The sequence below is a fragment of the Aotus nancymaae genome, unplaced genomic scaffold, assembly GCF_030222135.1.
Source record: "Aotus nancymaae isolate 86718 unplaced genomic scaffold, 86718_ANA_hifiasm-v0.15.2.pri h1tg000020l, whole genome shotgun sequence".
In the NCBI taxonomy this organism is placed as follows: domain Eukaryota; kingdom Metazoa; phylum Chordata; class Mammalia; order Primates; family Aotidae; genus Aotus; species Aotus nancymaae.
The window spans coordinates 29,238,019-29,257,556 of record NW_026988432.1 but is presented as its reverse complement, the minus strand read 5'-3'; the positions used below and the strand labels follow the sequence as shown (position 1 = coordinate 29,257,556).

At 47.9% G+C, this 19,538-nt stretch overlaps 1 protein-coding gene and 1 non-coding gene across 6 annotated transcripts in view; both read right to left on the bottom strand.

Moving 5' to 3' along the window:
- The window catches only part of ZBTB7C (zinc finger and BTB domain containing 7C), a 372,622-nt gene that overhangs the window by 135,775 nt on the left and 217,309 nt on the right, over positions 1 to 19,538 (bottom strand). For all 5 annotated transcript variants that reach the window (XM_012440874.3, XM_064379204.1, XM_012440875.3 and 2 more), the window contains one exon: positions 15,458 to 15,519. The gene's annotated coding sequence lies outside the window, so the exon portion shown is untranslated. The remainder of the gene's footprint in view (positions 1 to 15,457; positions 15,520 to 19,538) is intronic.
- LOC135276099 (U6 spliceosomal RNA) lies at positions 446 to 552 on the bottom strand. The gene has a single exon (XR_010343669.1). It is a non-coding gene; the product is annotated as a U6 spliceosomal RNA (small nuclear RNA).

The following is a 19,538-nucleotide window of genomic DNA, read 5'->3' as shown; positions in this document are numbered from 1 at the left end:
AGAAAACACAGCCAAGCATACTGGCTCACGAAGTCTCATATTTGCCAGGGAAAGTCCCATTTTACATCTGTTTTCCCTTATGATTATAATAACGCCCACTTTCACTATCAGAAGTGTCCCTTTGTTGTTGTTCTTTCTTAAAAATATAGACTGCTAGGCTGGGTGCAGTGGCTCACATCTGTAATCCCAGCACTTTGGGAGGCCAAGGTGGGCAGATCACGAGGTCAAGAAATCGAGCCCATCCTGGCCAACATGGTGAAACCCTGTCTCTATTAAAAATACAAAAATTAGCTGGGCATGGTGGCACACACCTGTAGTCCCAGCTACTCGGGAGGCTGAGGCAGGAGAATCACTTGAACCCAGGAGGTGGACGTTGCAGTGAGCTGAGATCGTGCCACTGCGCTCCAGCCTGGGCTACAGAGTAAGACTCTGTCTCAAAGAAGAAAAAAATATGGACTGCTTCACGAATTTGTGTGTCATCCTTGCGAAAGGGCCATGCTAATCTTCCCTGTGTCGTTCCTATTCTAGTATATGTGCTTCCGAAGTGAGCACAAACATGTCCCATTTTTGATGATAAAGTCTCTGTTCTCTCTGTTATGATGAGAGTGGAGCGAAGGTCTCTGTGTTTCTCTGACTCCATCTACTCTCCCACCCCTCACCTCTCCTGACCTGCCAGAAACACAATTAAAATGTCACTCCATTATCTATCCATTGAAAGCCACACTTGAACTGCACTCCCCGCAAAGGCCACCTTCCCCCAGCAAAATATGCCTCAAGGGTGCTCTCAGGCCTGTGCAATGGGGTGACAGGGTTCCCAGCTGCTTAACTGCTTTCCACTGTATCACCAGCAAGTGGACCAAAGACCCTGCCTCAACATTCTTAGTGTGCTGGATAATGATGGACACCTGCTTGCTAGGCCTGTGCCAACGAAGCCCTCTACCCATGCCCCACTGGCTAACTAGTATCCAGCTTCCCTATTCTGCAGTGGAGCATCTGGGTCTGAACAGGGACTCATCCATCACAGCTCCTGGGGGGCCTGGCAGCCTCTCTGCAGAAGGATGCGCAGGCTGAGATAAGAGTTGGGGGTTCTGAGATCCACCCACCTGGAGAAATGGTGGATTTGAGAGGAGGCAGAGAGCCATCATGAGCACAGAGAAACTGCCCACCCAGGGAAGCTCACCAAACCAGGGGGCAGCCTCAGGGATGAGCATTTTCAGACATGTTCAGGAAGGCATGGCTGGGACGTTGGATTAGGGGATGGGACCAGCCCTCCCACTGGTCCTCAGACCTTTAGAATGGCCAGGAGAAGAAAAAGAGCCACTGACACCTTAACAGAGTAAGCAAGTACTCTTGGAAGAGCCCCCCACAACACCTCTGAAGTCATTCAAACCCTGAGGTTCCACAGGTGCCTCTCCGAGAGCCTTCCTCAGTTCACTTACCTCACTAGGCCCACCCCACTCCTCTGAACCCATCCCCTATGCACTGACAGATGACAGAGACCCTCCCCCCGCACCCATGTATGACTGCAGAGGCCTCTGTGGTTGTCGTTCAGGCCTTTCATGGGAGTGTGGTGCCTTCCCCAGGACTAGCCCTCCCCCGCCCCACAGGGCAGGGACCCCTCACTTTCTGATCCCATAAGGAGCTGTGCCCTGGGTTCTACCTACAGCCTACACTCAACTGTCTCTTACCAGCTGCCTACCTGAAAATGGGGCATTAGAATCTGGAACCTGAGGTTGACAGGTCCCAGTCTGCTAGGCCTGGACCCAGAAACTCCCTTGGCAGTAGAAGAAGGGACCAGGTCTCATTTAAGTCTTTCCCTGTCCCTGCCTGAGCCCTGGAGCTCTGTCCAGTGCTCCCAGGCTTGGCCCCAAGTTAAACAAGAGGACAAAGCCCAGCTCATGATTTCTCCCGGAGCTGGTTGACACCTATTTTCCCTAAAGGAGGAACCCAGGCTGGCTTTGGCCATCTCAGCCCCTCCTGGAGAGCAATAGGCATGCCATACCAGGCACTTTTTGAGGTCAGGAGCTCAGCCTTCTGTTCCTTTTGAATTCCTCTCCCCTTCCAGCCTTCACTTCCCTTACCTAGGCCAGGCACTTCACTCAGGGAAGAATATCTCAGGAATCATCCATCACCAAATTCTAGGAGCTGATCTCAGCAACTACGTGGCTGGAAGGAGCCTGGAAAATCCACTGTGCCCATAATGGGAATGACCATTAGTGCCTGGAGGGAAGGGTTGCTGTACCCATCCCTGGAGCCCCAGCGCCAGCACAACCCAGACAGAGGGCTCTCAATAGAGGTTTCTGGAACTGTGCTGGAGTCTTAGCTTGCTGACCCCCTGGCTGCCCTGGAGGCTGGCCCAGAGCAGGCACATAGTAGGCATTTGTGAATGAAGCAACAGGTACCTGCCGGGTATCCCAGGTCCTGGGCTGGGCATTCTGACTGCTTTATGTGGGGCAACAGCCCGGCAAGGTAGATACCATTATCCCATTGAATGGATGAGAAAATAGAGGCTCAGACAATTTAAGTGGCTTCCCTAAGGCCACTTGGCAAGTATCATGCTAGACCCCAAGCTCACTCATTCCAGTCTCTGAAGACTGTGGTCTTTCCATTTTCATGTCAGTCACTCAATCCACATATTTGGGGATTTCAAAGCAGAGTAAGAAGTAGCTCTAGCTCTTGGGTAGTTCATACTGAAAGAGGCAGTTTTGTTCACAGATACCTGGGACAAAAACAATGTGGCAAGACCTGCCCATAAAGTTGAAACCTATTGTGTAGGCTGCAGGCAGAGGGAGAAGGTCAGTCTTCCTCTGGAGTTTGAGAAAGGCATGTGGGAAGAGGTGGCAGTGGATTCCGCCAGACAGGACATGGTGAGGCTGAGGATGCATTGAGGATGGATTTTAAGCAGCACCCCCTGTTGGTAAGATGGGTCTGCATCAGGGGCTTCCCAGTGCCCTTAAATGTTGTGATGGCCTGTTGGGCAGCCACTTGTACAGCCTGGTGGAGCAGGCAGGGGTGCAGGGAGGGCTGGTGGCTGGGAATTTGCCCAGGACCCATTAGGTTTCTCAGCAGGAGCTGCCGGCCTGAAGGGGGTGAGGGGGGTGGGGGTTGGGAGCTGGAGCAGAGTCTGCATGCCCTGCCTCCATGAGTGTGTCTGGGAGACTCAGGCGACCTCCTGGCCTCTATCGGCGGGAGCCAGGGAAGAGGCAGACCAGCGAGCTCTGAAGGATGCACCCGCCACATCACTACACAGATTTCCCCACACACTCGACTGGCGTGACCCATGGGGGCACAGGGAATGGCCTTCACTGGGCTGGGAGCCGAGGGCAATGACAGCCCTCAGGTCCTTGGGCAGCCCCTCCCTCAGGGAGCTGGCCTGGGTGGAAAGGGCCTTGGACTTGCTGCTCTATCCCAGGCCAGCCTGCCACAGTGGGGGTGGGAAGGGCCGCCTGGTCCTGTCTGCTTCTCGCTTTTTCTGCTTTCGGGGTCAGCACGGTTCAGGGAGGACATTCACAGACTGTGGGGAAGGCCTCCTGCAGAGGCAGAGGAGCGCAGGCACTATCTAGGAGGTGGTGGGAGGGGAGTGGGGCGGGAGAGGAGCCTCTGGCACAGCCATGAACTCACTGTGAGCCAGGAACCCACTGCAGAGCCTTCCCAGGCCTCGGTTTCTGTTCTGAGAATGGAGGCCTTGGAGAAACTGCGAGCTCCGACTTTCCTCTAGTCCTTGAACATGCCGTCTTCCTCCTCCCAAGATGCTTCCAGATAGGAGTGGACAGTTTGTCTACTTTAAGTTTTGTCTATTCCTACCTTGTAATTTGAACAGTCCTGCTTTGTGTAGGATGTTAGACCCAAAGCCTGATTGGGAAAATCAGTAGTTCCCCTCAAAGTCCAGGAAACCCATAATGATTAAGCTTCCACTCCACACCAGGCCCCACGCCAACTGAAAAGGTTTACACGGATTATCTCATTTAATCTGGACATCAACTCTGGGAAGTGGCTGTTATCATCCCCATTTCCCTCAGTTTGTCATCATTTCTTAAAGTCCTGCAGTGGTTTCCCAGGACCTTCAGGATAAAATCCAAACTCCTCCCAGCCCACCTTTCTAGTACGACACCACTCCTGACTGGGCCAGTTCCCTCATGGACGGACTGCTTCTCCCACTCACAGTCTCAGGGTCTGTGATACGCTCCCCCTTCCCATCCATTCAACTCGTATCTTTCCAAGGCCTGGCAAGTCCTTCTTCTCCCCAAGGAAGAATAGGCAGCAGCGGGAGGCAGGTGAGGCCCTAGGGCAGCACATTTAAGGAGGCACTTGCTTTCAGGTGCCAGGCCTGCACTTTCATGCCTCTGAGAGTGAGCACCTCCTTAAATTTTACAGAGTCCCTCACTTGCCTCATCCTAGTCCTGGCCCTGCCCCAGAGTCTCAATGCCCAACCCAAAGGACCTCTCCCTCCTCCAAAGTCACAGCCCTCCCTGTGGGTCCTGTCACTGCACTGTGTCACAAGGACTGGTCTTGATGCCTCGTGTGAATGTCCATCACTACAGGGCAGAGACCAGTTGTCCCCTCTCCCCATCCTAAAATCAACAGGACTTGCTTCAACTTCTAAATGGGCTGCCCCTCTGCCCTCCTCTGTCCTTCATCCCATCAGCCTGAGATTCCAATTCGTCTTTGAGAATCTATATGAAAATTATGGTTTAGCATTGTATAGCCATAAAAATTATGTTTCCACATGGGTGAATTCTTCTATAACCTGGCTGTAAGAAGAAAAGATTGGATAGTTTGACTATACAAACGAATTTATATGACAAATCCCATAAGTAAAGTCACAGCAAATGATAAACTGGGAGAAAACATTTGTCACATATATCAGACAAAGGGCTAATATCACTAGTATATAAAAGAGTCTTAAAAATTGAGGGACAAAGAACCAAAAACCCAACAGAAAATGGACAAAAGACATAAACAGACAATTCACAAAAAGCGACAGTAAAAAGATCATTAAACATATGAAAAAATGTTCAGCTTCACTCATAATAAAATAAATGAAAACTAAAATTACACTGAGATACCATTTCTTACCAATGAAATTGGCAAGAATTCAAAAACTTGACAATAGTGTGTGTTGGCAAGGTTGTGGGAAAATAGGATCACAAACTGACACAACCCCATGGAGGGGAATCTGGCAACAACTAACAAAACCACATCCTCTTCAACTTGAAAATCCCAGTTTTAGAACCGCAACCACATGAAACACACACGCACAAGCATTGTAGCATTATTTGTAATTGCAAAATACGAGAAGCTACCTAAGTGGTCATCTGTAAGAGATCAAGTGAATCAACCATGATACGTACACACCATGGACTATTATGCTGCTGTAAAAAAGAGTGAGGAAGACCTCTATGGACTGATATGAAGTGATTGCCAGGATATATTATTGAATGAATAAAGTAAAATGTAAATATGTCTAAATCTTTATCTATCTACCTACCTATCTATATATAGAATGCTACCTTTTCTGTAAGAAAGAAGGGGAAATAAGACAACATATAATTTTGCTCTCTTTACACAAATAAATAAATATGTAAGCAGAAAACAATTAAATTGGTTACCTATAAGGAAGCAATGGGCTACAGAGTAGAGTGACATATCTCCAACTATACCTTTCTATATAGTTTGACTTCTGAAAGCATGTTAATGTCCTACACATTTTTAAAAATTAAATTAATAAAAATGGGAAGGAAAAAAACTCCCTCAAACTGAAGATAAAAAGGAACCTAATTGTAGTTCAAATAAATACTATAACCATACCGAAGGACAGAAAAAATCAGGAAAGAAAGTTCATAAATTATTCTAGTAATTTATGAACATGGCATGGTAAGGTGAGGATGAGGGGAAGGAGGTTTGTTGGTTACAGTGATTTGGGTGAAACAATTCTGAGAATATTTTAGATGTAATATAGGATGAGCAAATGAGTGAATTTTGTTGACAGTTTGGGGAGCCCACGTTTTACTGCTGAAGAAGGACACGTAATTATGAGATGGGGAAGGCAGGAAACAACCCTGTTGAGGTGGTTTGGAATTGGAGGTATTGGTGTGGATTCATGATTTCTAAAATACGAATATGTAAGTGTATGTGGATGAATAGCATGTGGATGTATAGGTGTATAGATGCAAGTATTTCCTAATTTTGTCCCCTGAAAGAGCCAAGGTGCAAAGACATACAGCAATGAGCAAATCCAGTTCTGGGTGTATAATACCATTCCCCGCTCAAAGGAACCAGAGCCCCTCAGAGAAATGACTGATTCCAGCGCTGGTGCCAGGTAGGTACAAGATAAGCCTGGAAACCTCTTCTCATACTAGAAAGTAAGAACATACTCCAAATAGGGATAGTGGTGTATCAAATACGAAATCACTGGAAAAATCAGAGTTCATCATTCTATGAAGATAATAAATAAATGCATTCTATTGCTTACAGTAGAATGCCAAAGGCCTAATGGCAAGCATGGAGGCAGTGCTGGAGTTGGAAATGCATCATTTTGCAAACTTACGTTAATGATTGGATGAGCCAAGAGTCATCAATGGGTGCTACATCAAGAGAGAGACCAGTGAGGAGCAGGGTACTGCATGGTTTTAAAATGTCTCCCCATAGACCACTGGCTATTTCTAAGGGAGAAAAAAACCCAGTCATGCTATAACGGAGAGATGAGACACTGCCTGGACTGGGAGATCAAAATGAACATCACCAAAGAGGGCCTCCTGATGATGAAGATTCTTCCCCAAGAAGAAGCAAGAGGGCTTATGCAGGGTTCTGGCCAAGAATACGTAACTTGGGTCTAATCACGAGGAAACATCAGACAAATTCAACACGAGGAATACTGTCTTACAAATAAGTGGAGGGCAAAATGTCCATGTCATAAAAGACAAAGAAAGGCTGTGAAAGGTTCCAGATTAAAGGAGACAAAGAGATACAACTAAATGCAATATCTGACCCTAGATGAGATCTACCGGAGGGAGGAATGCTGGGGAGAACAGTAGGAAGTTAACTGACAAAATCGGGATACGAAGGATAGATTAGACAAAAGTGTTGTATACATGTTAAATGTATCGATCAAGCATGCTACAATTATGTCAGAGAATATGCCTATCCTTGGGAAACACATGCTGAAGTATGTAGGGGTGAATTTACCATTAACGCGCGCGCGTGTGTGTGTGTGTGTGTGTGTGTGTAAGAGAGAACACAAATGATAAAGCAAGTGCTGTAAATATGAACAGCAGGTGAATCTGAGATATGAGAATATAAGGGTATTCTTTGGATTATTTTTATGTTTGTAGTTCTCTATAATTTAAATTTTTTCCCAAATAAAAAATGTAAATGTATGTTCCAACATTTGAAAGATGCTCTCTTCTCTGTAGGAATGGACTCACCTCAGTCAGGGGACTGCCAGCAGGCAGCCAGGCCACGGAGGAGTTCCTAATCAAACCATTTGGGTTCAGTGTGCGGCCTTGGAGAAGTGACTTGATCTCTCACGCCTCTGCTCCCTTCTCTGGTGCTATACCCACCTCATAGTCTTGGGACAATGAAAAGAGATGATGCCTGCAAGTGCTTGGCCTAGGCCCCACACAGGGTGGGCTGGATCTACTGGAGCGATCACTTCACTGGTGTTGTTTTCATCAGCATAAATCCCTCAGGTCATAGAGCTGAGAGCTGTCTACATTTCCAAGAGCCACTTGTGGCCTTGAGCATGACCAGGAGCCAAAGATGAGAAGGGCCAGCTGGAGGGTGGCTTCCACCAGCCAGGTGGCTCCCTCACCCTCCTGCTTCACCCTCAGACTTAGCTTCTAGAACTCAGGCCCTCCTGCTTTCTGCCTTGACCACTTGCCTTTGGCTGGCACTTCTTCAAGGCACCCTCCTGGTGACTCCTGGGGCACCCTGCTAGAACTATTCTAGTCCCCTCCTTCAGCTCCTTCTCTGAGTAAGGGACCCAAGGTGGCATTTCAGTATGGATTCATTTATGGCCCCATCTCTCCTCTTCCAGGGGAACCTTCTGTGACAATGACATCATTCCTCTGTTCCTGGCCAAAGGAACTATAATCCCTGGTCACCAGGAGGGTATGTGCATGTGTGTGCATGTGTGTGTGTGTGCATGTGTATTTCTGTGTCTGTCTGTGAGCTATGGACTTTCTTGGAGGGCCTGAAATCAGCCCTCAGGTCAGGCCTGGCCTGTTGAGAACTTGGGTTCATCTTGGGGCCGAGGCTTGTGCTGTGGTCTTCCACTTGCCCCTCCTGCCCCACTCTCCACTCTTCTTGTGCTCCTGGAAGCCAACCCCTGCAGACACAGCAATGGGCTCCCTTGCCTCTGGCCTCCTATCAGCTCAGTCTGTAGGGCCCCAGGTGGAGACTGGAGGAAGGGAGGTTGAGGTTGGGATGTTTAATGCCTTGTATCCCTTTCTTTAGGGAGGCCTCAGACCGGCTGTATCCCTTGACCAGAGGTCACAGGCCCCGTAAGGTGGCCCCTCCACCCCACCCTCACTGTCTCTGCTTCCAGCAGCCCCCCCCCTCTTTGTTCCTTTAGTGCCTCTGGGTGTAACAGCTCCCTGGTGTTCACAGCCCTGGGGTACTGCACTGGGTCTTGTGAGTTTCCTGTACCTTGCACTGGCCTTTGGACTCAACTCTCCAAATTATCTATGAATTGGAGTTTGCCACCTGTTTCCTGCCAGGCCCCTGGCTCATGTGGACCCCTGTGGCAGAAGGCAGTGCCCTCTCCCTTAAATGTATTTGGTACTTGTCTGCACGGGAGGCTTCACATTGCCATGCTCAGGGAGGGCATCTGCCGCGAAGCCATTTGCACTGCAGAACAAAAGCAAGGGCTACCATGTCGGGCCTCTTCTGCCTGCTGCTTCTTGTTCCAACTTCATTTCATCTTTTCATAAGTTACTGTTCTGTGAGAAGCATTACAAGAAGGAAATTAAAAGAGAGAAAAGTTGATGGAGGAACACCTTTCTTTCTTTCTTTTTTTGGTTTAAACCTTTTGTTACAATCTCTTTGGGAGCCTGATCCAACTAGAGGGACATGTGGCAGAATATGTTCTTCAAAATTAGTTCTGAGAGACGCTTGGGGCTCTTTATTATTCATTCTATTAAAATCAAAATATTAGCTGATGCCTGTCGCATCATCAGAGCAGGTCTGGCAACTTCTCTGATGCATTGTCTACTTGAAAGTGAAGACGGAGGTCTTTCATGTGGAAGCCTCTATCAGGTCCATTCCGTTCTCCTGCTTGCTCTGTGTCTGAGACACTGACAGATCCAGGACAAAGCAGTGGAGCCAATCATGAGTGCCATTGTGCCAGGGCCCTCTGGGCAAGGCTGCCCCTGCCTGGGCCCTGCCTCTCCCTCACCAAGGGTGCCCTTGGAGCAGCAGGAAGACTCCTCCTGGTCCCAGGAGTGTGGCTTCTCATACCCAGAGCTAGGACTGATTTTGAAGCGAGTGGAGGGGACAATGCCAGGGACCCTGAGGCTTAAAGATCAAAACTGCCTTGCTGTATCCTTGGATGCCCCTGCTGCCTTTACCTCTGGAAAGAATACCACAATGCAGAGAATTCTGTTTCTCCAGCAGGAAAAAAGCAATCTGGCTGTGGCACTCTGCTCTAGAGCCACCCAGAGGTGTCCTGGTGATGTTTTCAATTGGGCCCCTAGGTAACCAGAGAGGCTCTAAGCTAAGTGGAGGCTTGTCTTTTCTGAGGACTGGGGATGGGACCAGAGTCCCCAACCAATAAGGGATCCTGAATGGCTGAGTGAGGCTTGTGCCTGGTGGCCGAGTTATACAGCAGATGAATGGATGTCACTTGGGAGGCCTCCCAGCCAGCTGCAGAGAAAGACTCCAACACTGGATGTGGGGAACTTGGAGGCTGCAGGTGATCAAGGAGGCAGAGATTCCTGTGGGCTGAGTGGACAAAGGAGGGCTTCTCAGGGCTGGTGGGATTGGACAGGTGGATAAGCACTGAGAAGGAGAGAGGAAAGGGAAGGGCCGGGAGGAATGTGAATGACAAGCTTGGAAGCCAGGGCGGGAGACCATCTCAGTAGGGACAGAAAAGGAGGATCTGTTGGGGAAATGGTCAGAAGTCAGGCTGGAAGGCCCTGGACTGAAAGAAAGGTATTTATTTTTTTCTTCCTTCCTTTTGTTTCCTTGAGCAATCCTAAATTCAATATTAATCTCCCTAGACCTATCTTGTTGATAAACGTTGATTTCCCCAGCACACCTGTTCATATTTCAGATGGAAATGTATTATAAAATCACACCATTTGCTGGTGATTACCATGGTAATCAGGCACGCTCACTGACAGGCCAGCACTCCTCTTGAAGACAAGGTTCTGGAGATAGAAGCTTTCATGTCACTTACACCACACCTGGGGGAGAGAGGGAAGTGAAGCAGGCATGGGCAGTGTTTGGAAGGGATGGTTTCCTTCTCTGGGGAAGTCTTGGCAGACAGCACAGCCCCAAGGGCCCAGGAGGGCCCTGCCAGGAGATGGGGGGTAGGCCAGATGAGGGCAAGTAAGTGGGAGGGCAGGGCCTGCATACCTTGATGTTCTACAGTGTATATTCAGCTAGCCACAGTTTTGTGGGATTCAAGGCAAGAGATCTGAGCTACTAGGATCAGGTGTCTTGGTCAGAATATCATTCAACCTCCAACCTAGCATAGGAACAACCTCTATGGCCTCTTAGAACATCACAAAGATGCAATTATTATTACTACTTCTCTGTAATATAGGATTATGGTTTAGGGTCTGGTGAAAGCCCAGGCTGTTTGACCTGTATTATTTAGTCCTGATGCAGTCCATTTTAAGTTTTCTAACCAGACTGCTGGGCTTCAGATTCTAATTCTAGCACTTACGGGCTGTGTGACCCTGAACAAGTTACTTAACCTCTCTGTTACTTTCCCTTGTAAAAAGCAGATAGTATAAGTTTCTAATGCACAGGATTGTTGTGAGGATTATGTTAATAATTGTAAAATGGTTGAAATAGTGCCTGTCACAGAGTAGTTGCTTAGAAAGGTAAGCCCCTGAGATCCCTGAGTCACCCCTTTATTTTCACAGAAGAGGGAACTGAGGCCAAGCCATGGGGCAAAGCAGATAGCGAGGACTGGACTAGACTGGGCTGGAGTCTGAGCTAATGCTGTTCGTATTCCACTCTACCTCCTTGCTCTCTAAGGCGAAGAAAACCTTCCAAGCAGGAGTGTTGTGAGTTGAGCGGTGCATAAGAAAAGAATGTTTGTGGGAGTCAGCATATTACCACCTGGCAGACCTGCCTGGGCTGGAGCAGAGCCTCCCCACTCAGTGGACGAGGTACAGGAAGGATCAAAGGTACAGGCGGTACTACAGGCTTTGCACAAACATTGCCTCACCTTCTTCTCCTCACACCCCATGTTGTCCTTTCTGAACAAAGAGGAGACTGAGACGTGAAGAGCCCAAAGCTGCATGACAGTGACGGTGAATCAGGACTGTAATCCAGACCCCCTGCCTCCCTACCCACAGCGCTTTCAGCCTTCTTCCCAAACATATCGGCTTGCTGGCCTCTGGCTGTCCTGTTTGCTATCCAAAACCAGGAGCTGGTCCACCTTCTCAAGCCCAGTCACCCCCTTACTCCCCCCAAAGCCTTGGAAGCTCAGGCCTAAGGGTTCCAGGGTTCCAGAGCGCTCACATCCTAAAAGGATATAAACATCTGTAACCTTCAGTCACCCCCACCATTGCCTATGCATGTAAGATGCGGCTAATAAAAACAATATTGCTTATTCTGTTTTAGGTTCTACGCTACCTTCTTCTTTTAATATAATGATATTTGTCATTAATTGAATTATTTTACATTGCACCAGACACAGTATAATCCAAACCAGGCCAAGTGCTGTGGGCTCTGTATTACAGAACCCACCCCACCAGAGGCAGCTGACAGGCCATTATTCTGTGTCCTGCAAACTCTGTGCAGTGATAAGGAAACTCCACCAATTTGATGCTTTATCTGGTTGCAGGTTGAGGAAAGATATTATTTCAATCAAGATAATGATTCTATTTCTTGAACAGAAATGAGATTTTTTTTCATTGCCTCATGGGGGTGCCACCAAAATCTGTCTTGGGGCTGGAACAGGTCATGAACAAGTTAGAGGATTTTCTTGTAACCTGAGAGAGAGTGTAAACATGAAGGAGAATGGGAAGAAGGGAGCTTGCTTGCAAGAGAAAAACATATCTGCCAGGCCTACAAGATTACAAAATAAGCTCAGTTTGGAAAATGTATACAGGCATTGAACAAAGCCTTCAACACCAAACTTCAGAAGTTAAGTGCCCAGTGTGAGCCCCACAGCCTAGATTTCAAGTGAGGTAAATGGCCTATAAAGGCCATCATACCGAAGATGTACAGAGGCAACTCAGCTATGACAGGACCTTAGACGTCTTCTAAGCCTCCTGTCAGGCAGGGTGGATCAGCTGTGTAACTGTGCTGACAGATGACCTAGCTACTGTTTCAGCCCCTTCTACCAGAGGGGGCTTACCACCAAAAGAACCCATTCTGTCTTGGACCAGATCCTGTGTTGAGAAAGTACCTCCAAATCATAGTCAAATCATTTCATAAAAGGAAACCACAGTGAAAACTCACATGGTGCTGACAATACAGGAAATCTAAGTGCACTTTGGAAACAATACATATTTCAGTAAGTCATTAAATAATATGCAAATCACCTCAGGTAATACATGCAAGGAGACCTCAATCATTTGCACTAAATAGTGAAGTTAGTGACATTTTAAATTATTTTAAATATTTGGGAATTCCAGAGGCTGTCGTGCAGTTCCTCAAACTGTGTAATTTGCTTAAATAATAATTATTTGCAATTAGAAATAAAAATAATTGATTATTTGCAATTAGAAGTAAAAGTAATATACAATTCTCATATCAATTGTTTATATAACAACCCTAAAGAGTTTGAAAACGTTTGTAAAGTTCTTATGCATTTTAAACACTCCACTGAGAAAACCAGACTTTGGCACTCAGTTCCATTGTAATACCTATACTCCCAAAATACAACCTTACTGCAATGAAAATTACTGCCAGGTCAGTGAAAATGACATTTGGCTGTCTTTACAATGGTGGTATCACAGGCATGAGAATAAATGCAACTGATGCCCTGCCCAGGTCTCTGTACCTGCTGGGGGTACCCACTTCCCAGCTGCTGAGTGTGGCACACAGTTTTCACTCATGACATTCTCAGGTCCTTGCTCTTGGTTGAGGTGATGCCTTGGAGGCGGGACCACCAGCAAGACTCTGGGGCAGTTGCTGACCAAATAAGGGGACGCACAAGCCCTGTCCCCAGCCTCCAAGTCAGACATCACTGCAGTGCAGCTGACATGGACCAAGCCCAAGGAGACCTGCCCTGAGACCACATTCTCACTCAGCTCCCGCTTCTCTATCCTGCTTCCCTCCCTCCTTGACAAGCGTTTCCTGAGAGCCTTCCCTGGCTGCATGACATGCCACTGACACCTGTCTCAGGCTCTGCTTCTAGCAAGCCCAACCTAAGTCAGTTGCCAGTAGCGCAAATGAAACCCTCCAGCATCTTTTCAGAGGGTTGTCCCAGGAGCTGCAAGTCCCAGGTGCCTTCCTCCTTGAAGGCACCATAACCACCTTCCTGCCTTGCTGAAGACCACCAGTCTGACATCATACAGTCCACAAGAGCCAGCAATAGCAAAACATGAATATCCAGAACAGACAGGGTTCCGACAACCAGACCCTATGGAACAGCACAACAATTACTCTTCTTCACCAGGATGAATAAACAGGAGGCAGGAGCTGAGCCAAAAAGGCCTATTGCATCATCAGAGCGATGTCCAGTTACGTGCAGCGGAAAGTCAGCGTGAACTTCTTAGGCAGCTCTACCACTTACTAGCAGAGCAAACTAGAGCAAATATTGAATGGTTCTGGGCTTCAGTTTCTTCATCTGCAAAATGGGAATACCTGACAGAGCCTTTGTAAAGCACCTCTGAGGCAATACCATCAAGTGTGCTGTGAACTGGTCATGCTATGTGCGTACTGGCTGTTGTGATAGAGATTTAGAACTAGCTACTTCTCCTGCTTGCTTGGAACATATATTAATTAATCATCATTAAATAAATAAATCCCAGCCACCCCTCATCCTGAGCACAGTATCCAGAGCTCCCTGTGTGAGAAGCAGCTCGGGGAAAAATTGGGTGGATAGTTGGGAGTGCTGTAATGGTGACTGTCCACTAGGAGCTCAGAATGTGACCCCATTACTGGTCTCACAAGGCTCTGGTAGCCCTCGACTGCAGCTGTCTGGAGAAGTTTCCTTCTCTCTCTGTCGTTCTCGTTTCTCTTTGTGTCTCCCTCACTCTCTCTCTCTGAGACAAAGGGAAGATCTCCAATGTAAATTTCCTGTAATCTACTCAGTGTATAGACTGATCTCAAATACAACCTCAAGTTTGGTGAAAAATTCATGCAGCCATTTTCATGTCATGGAGTCGCCAACAAACTGGCTGAAACTAAATTTTATTTACATAGATGAAGAATCCTTTATTCCACCCTGATTCTTTGCATCTGGACCATTCCTGAAGTCATGCCAAGCCCTCCAGCACCTGGCCCTGTCCAACCTCACCAGCGTCTTCTCCCCTCCTGCCCTCAGACCCATGCCTATGCCATCCTCCCCATGGGCATCTGCCCTGTTCCTTCCTCCCTGGAATAGCTTCCCTCCTCCATCAGCCCAGTTCAGACCTCTCCTTCTCCAGGAAGTCTTCCCTAACCATTTCCCATCCCTAGCATTTCTGCCCAGGCCATGCCAGCCAGAGCTGGTGCATACACCTTGTCATAAAGTTCTTTGTCTCATGTGCAGGTGTCTTCTCTTCCTGCACTGGACTGAAAGCTCCTCCAAAACAGAGCCTATGCCTGCTCCTTCTCGTGGATTTCCCAGAGCCTCCAGGTGATGCCTGGCACCTGGTGATTAATAACATTCTCAGATGGATTAATAGATTGGTTCCTGTGACTGCACTTAGTTTAACACATTGTTAAACGGCCTTTATGAGAATTTACAGTTCTGAATAGGGGGTCAACCTAGCAGGAAACTTAGAATTGTACGAACTGTTTGTGGACCCAAGTAAAAAAAAAATGCACATCTCTCTTTTTTCTAGAGGAGTCCTGTTCTCCTGCACAGCAATCAAGTCAAGGGAGTGAGTGTTTCATGAGCCAGTAGGAACATTCTCCTCTTAGAGGGCAGAGCCAGGGTTCAAACCACCCTCCTTCAACTCAATGCCTTACATTCCTGGGTTCAGCCCCACCCTGAGGGAGGAACCCTCCAGAAGAACCGAAAGCCGATCCCATCCAGGTCAGGTTCTTTTCCCCTAACGGGGAAATCCACCCACTTCCCAGAAACATTGCTAAGCCACAGAACTAAAAAAGCAAAATCCATACTCACAAGCACCGATGCCTTAGTCTTAAATTTCAGGACACCAGTTTTTCTGCAAATCTGCTCATTTCCTGCAAAGAGAAGAAAGGGACGGAGAATCATATTAGCATCTGCTCTGGGTATCCTCAGCGGTTTCCTGGCCGACCTCAGGCTTCTGCACCTTCTCTGTGTTCTCATTCCCCGCAGAGCTCTCCCCTCCCCGGGCACACCGCGTGCTAGTTGGGTGGGCGCCCCTCACTCCTAGCAGGATCCCACCCCTCCAGGCCCATGGGCTTGGCCCACGCCACCTCCCTCTCCCTCCCCGGCGCTGTGCCAGTCTCAGATTGACCACTGCCTCCAATTCCCTGAAGGCGCCCCGGCTTCTTCCCACTCCGGAGTGAGGCCTCCACTTCTGTAGCATGGGGTTGCCTAGCAACCCTGCGCGTGCAGCTCGGAAGGCCTTCCTAAATTGGACCTCACAGCACAGGGCATCTCCTTGTACAGCTGCCTGCATCTTAACAATCTGGCTCTGAATAATAACACAATGGTAATTGCATTCATGGACCCCAAACTACATTTAAATAATGTTCAAGAGCTGACACAAACCAACAAAGGCCAGAAAATGCATCGTGGAGGTTGACTGTAAGGCCAGGCAGGAACGTTCGGGGCGAGAGAGAGTTGACACCAAAGACTTGAGTTAATGACAACGCTAACCTGAACTGTGAATTCTCCTGCATTTCGCCTGAGTGTGTCACCGCTGTAATGTGTTGTAATGTGAGTCTGAGCAATTAACGCCCAGAGGCAGTGATGTTTCAAGACAGGATGCCCTTTAGTGCTGCTGATGCATACGTGGATATTTGGAGGGAATAGGGAAGTGGGAAGATCCTTAGACAGGAGGGGAGACTGCTCATGACTGACTTTACTTGGCTTTTACAATCGTGGCTAAATACGTTTTCGAAGGTGGGGGAAAGAATTTACCAAGCAAGAGGACAAAGCATTTGCTACGTCAGCGAGGAACAAATGCGACATGACTGATGCACTTCAGGATAAGAAGTGAAGGCAAAGAAGCCTTGACACTGGCTGTAGCACAGACTGAGCAGCTTAGCTCGGAATGGGGAAAGGCAGTGGGCGCGAGAGGCCAGCTTTGATCTGTGTCCCTGGCAGAGAGTACTGTGCAGCTCTGCTCAAGGGAGGAGGGTCTTAGTACGCGGGCAGTGGCAAGCTGGCAAGCTGCTCCTTGTGGAGCTATAGCAGCGAGGGCCAGCAGATCAGCCCTGATCATTTGAAAGCTGGAAGCACTTTTTTTTTTTTTTAAAGCTCAATCCTCCTGCAAGGCTCTGGGGCAGATATCTGTACATCCACATTCATAGCAGCATTGTTCACAATAGCCAAAAGGCAGAGTCAACCCAAATGTCCATTGGGAAAGGAATGGATAAACAAACATGGTATATACATACAGCAGAATTTTATTTAGCCTTAAAGTGGAAGGAAATTCAGATACACACTACGGCATGGATGAACCTCCAAAACATTATGCTAAGTGAAATAAGCCAGTCACAAAAGACAAATACCGTATGATTCCACTTATATGAGTTACCTAGAGAAGTCAAATCCATAAAGACAGGAAGTAGAATGGCAGTTGCCGGGGGCTGGGCGGGGAGAGGAGAATGAGTTATTGTTTAATGGGGACAGAGTTTCGTTTGAGAAGATGAAGTTCTAGGATGGATGGTGGTAATGATTGCACAACAGTGTGAATGTACTTAATGTCAATGAATTACACACTTAACAAATGGTTAAAATAAAAATCCCCCTGCAACAATAGCACAGCATACACCTCCACACTGTTTCTCTGCCAGACTTCTGTCCATCTTCATCTTAGAAGTCAGAGTGACCCGTGTCATTCACAAGCTTGGACAAGGAGACTCACTAGGACCCAAGGATGTATATACTGGACAGTATGACGGCCAGGAAGCCTGTATTAGTATTTTCTCACACTGCTAATAAAGACACACCTGAGACTGGGTAATTTATAAAGGAGAGAGGTTTAACTGACTCACAGTGCTGCATGGCTGGAGAGGCCTCAGGAAACTTACAATCATGGTGGAAGGGGAAGCAAACATGTCCTTCTTCACATAGTGGCAGCAAGGAGAAGTGCAGACAAAGAGGAGGAAAAGCCCCTTATAAAACCATCCGATCTCATGAGAACTCACCTGCTACCACAAGAATGGTATGGGGGAAACCAGCCCCATAGTCAATTATCTCCCGCTGGGTCCCTCCCACAGAACATGGGAATTATGGGGGTTACAATTCAAGATGAGATTTCAGTGGGGAAAGCCAAATTATATCAGAGCCCATGGCTCATAAGCATGATGTTTGTGCAATGTGGCTTCAGACAGAGGGGTCTGAGCATCGAGAGACAGGATTCTCCTGTTCCTGTTGAAGTCCAAACATCATCACCTTTCAGAACTCAGCCTCCCTCCACTTAACCAGGCCTATCCCTGTGTCCCTTGCCTGCTCTCTCCACCGGGAACCTTGGACTCCTATGACACTCTCATTGTTACCCTTTGTTCACTTCATGCCCCTGGCCTAGAAAGCCCCTTCCTATGCCCACCATCTGACCTAATCTTACTGTTTCTACTGGGTCCACATCAAAGTCCACCTCCCTCATCAAGCCTTCCAGATCCCTCCCACTTGTACTTTCTCTGAATGCCACAGCCGGTAATCAGTCACTTGCTTAGGTACTATCTTATGTTCTTGTCTGAAAATCTGGCCTTTTCTAATAAGTCCCTGAAATGAACCCTAAGCAACAATTATTGCTAACATTTTTTGTCTACCACAGGCTCTACCTCAGGGCTGAGTACACCATGGCTGCCGGATTGCCTTGCCTCCTTTCTTAGGGAATTCTAACCATAACTCCCCTGCCCAGGGCACAAAGCATGACTGCTGGCTGCAGAGCCCTGGAGCTAAATATTCCAGGCAGATGTTCAGTTTCTTCCAGTCACTTAGAGGTATAACTCAATGTGTGCAATAAACAATTGAGCATTTACAGATTTTATTAATTCGGAAAGGTCATTAGAGCTAACAGCTTCTCCAAGTGAGAGTGAATAAATAGCATGGGTGATTTTTTTCTGTGTCCTGGATTTTTTTTCTTGGAATGTACTTTAAGCTTCAAAAAATAATGTTAAAATTAAAAAAGAAAAAAAAATCCAGGCCTGGGAGATAGGAGGAGACTGACAGCAGCTCTGAATAAGCCTCATCCCCTCTGTCTTCCCATCTGCAAAACGAGGGAGTAGTCTCAAAGGTTCTTTCAACTTAGAAAAATAAAATTATGATTCAATTTTAAGAATGTGAAATTAGCTAGTGACCTTCCAAGTTAGCAGTGACTGCCTCTCCCCCACCCAACCTTCCAGGTGCCCCTCACCTCTGGATAGATACAGCATGAGTTCACGCCTCTGCAGCCAGAACAAGGTTCTTAATCATTTCAGGTGCCTTCCCAGGCCCTGACCTGGGTGCTCTCAAACCCGACTACCTGGCTTGCCTTGCTCTCATTAGATCATTAAGGAATACTCAAGACTAATGACTTGTTTTCTCCAATCTCCAAAAATGGCTGGAAAAGGGCAGGAGGGCATCATCCAAGCTCTGTCTCTCCAGTCCCTGGCTCGGTGACTAGCTGGTGCTGTCTGTCAGGGGCTGGCCTCTGCGGGACAGATGCTCCTGGCTCTTCCCGAAGGTAAGAAAGGGAACAGCATTCAGGGAGTAGAGTGGGTAGGGGGGCTCTGGCTCAAGCCTGCTGTCGTGGGGAAGAAACACGCCCTTGACCAGAGTGCTGTTGGCCAAGGCTTTTCCCGACATCCCTTTCTCTCCTTGGCATCAATCCCTCTTCTCTCTGCCTTGGGTGTGGGAAGACTCCGGGAAGGTGGGAGTGCAGTATCTGTCTGTAAATGTGTGGCCACAAACACTCATGCCCCCACACTCATCTTCCACCTGCTGGAAGATGAGCACATGGCCGCCCTGCAGTGAGTGGCTGTGGCTGGGAGGACAGCCAGGTCATGGGCCCTGTGGCAGGGTCTATAGCTCCCAGGAGGCCATAATGCCTGGTGGTTCAGAGCCA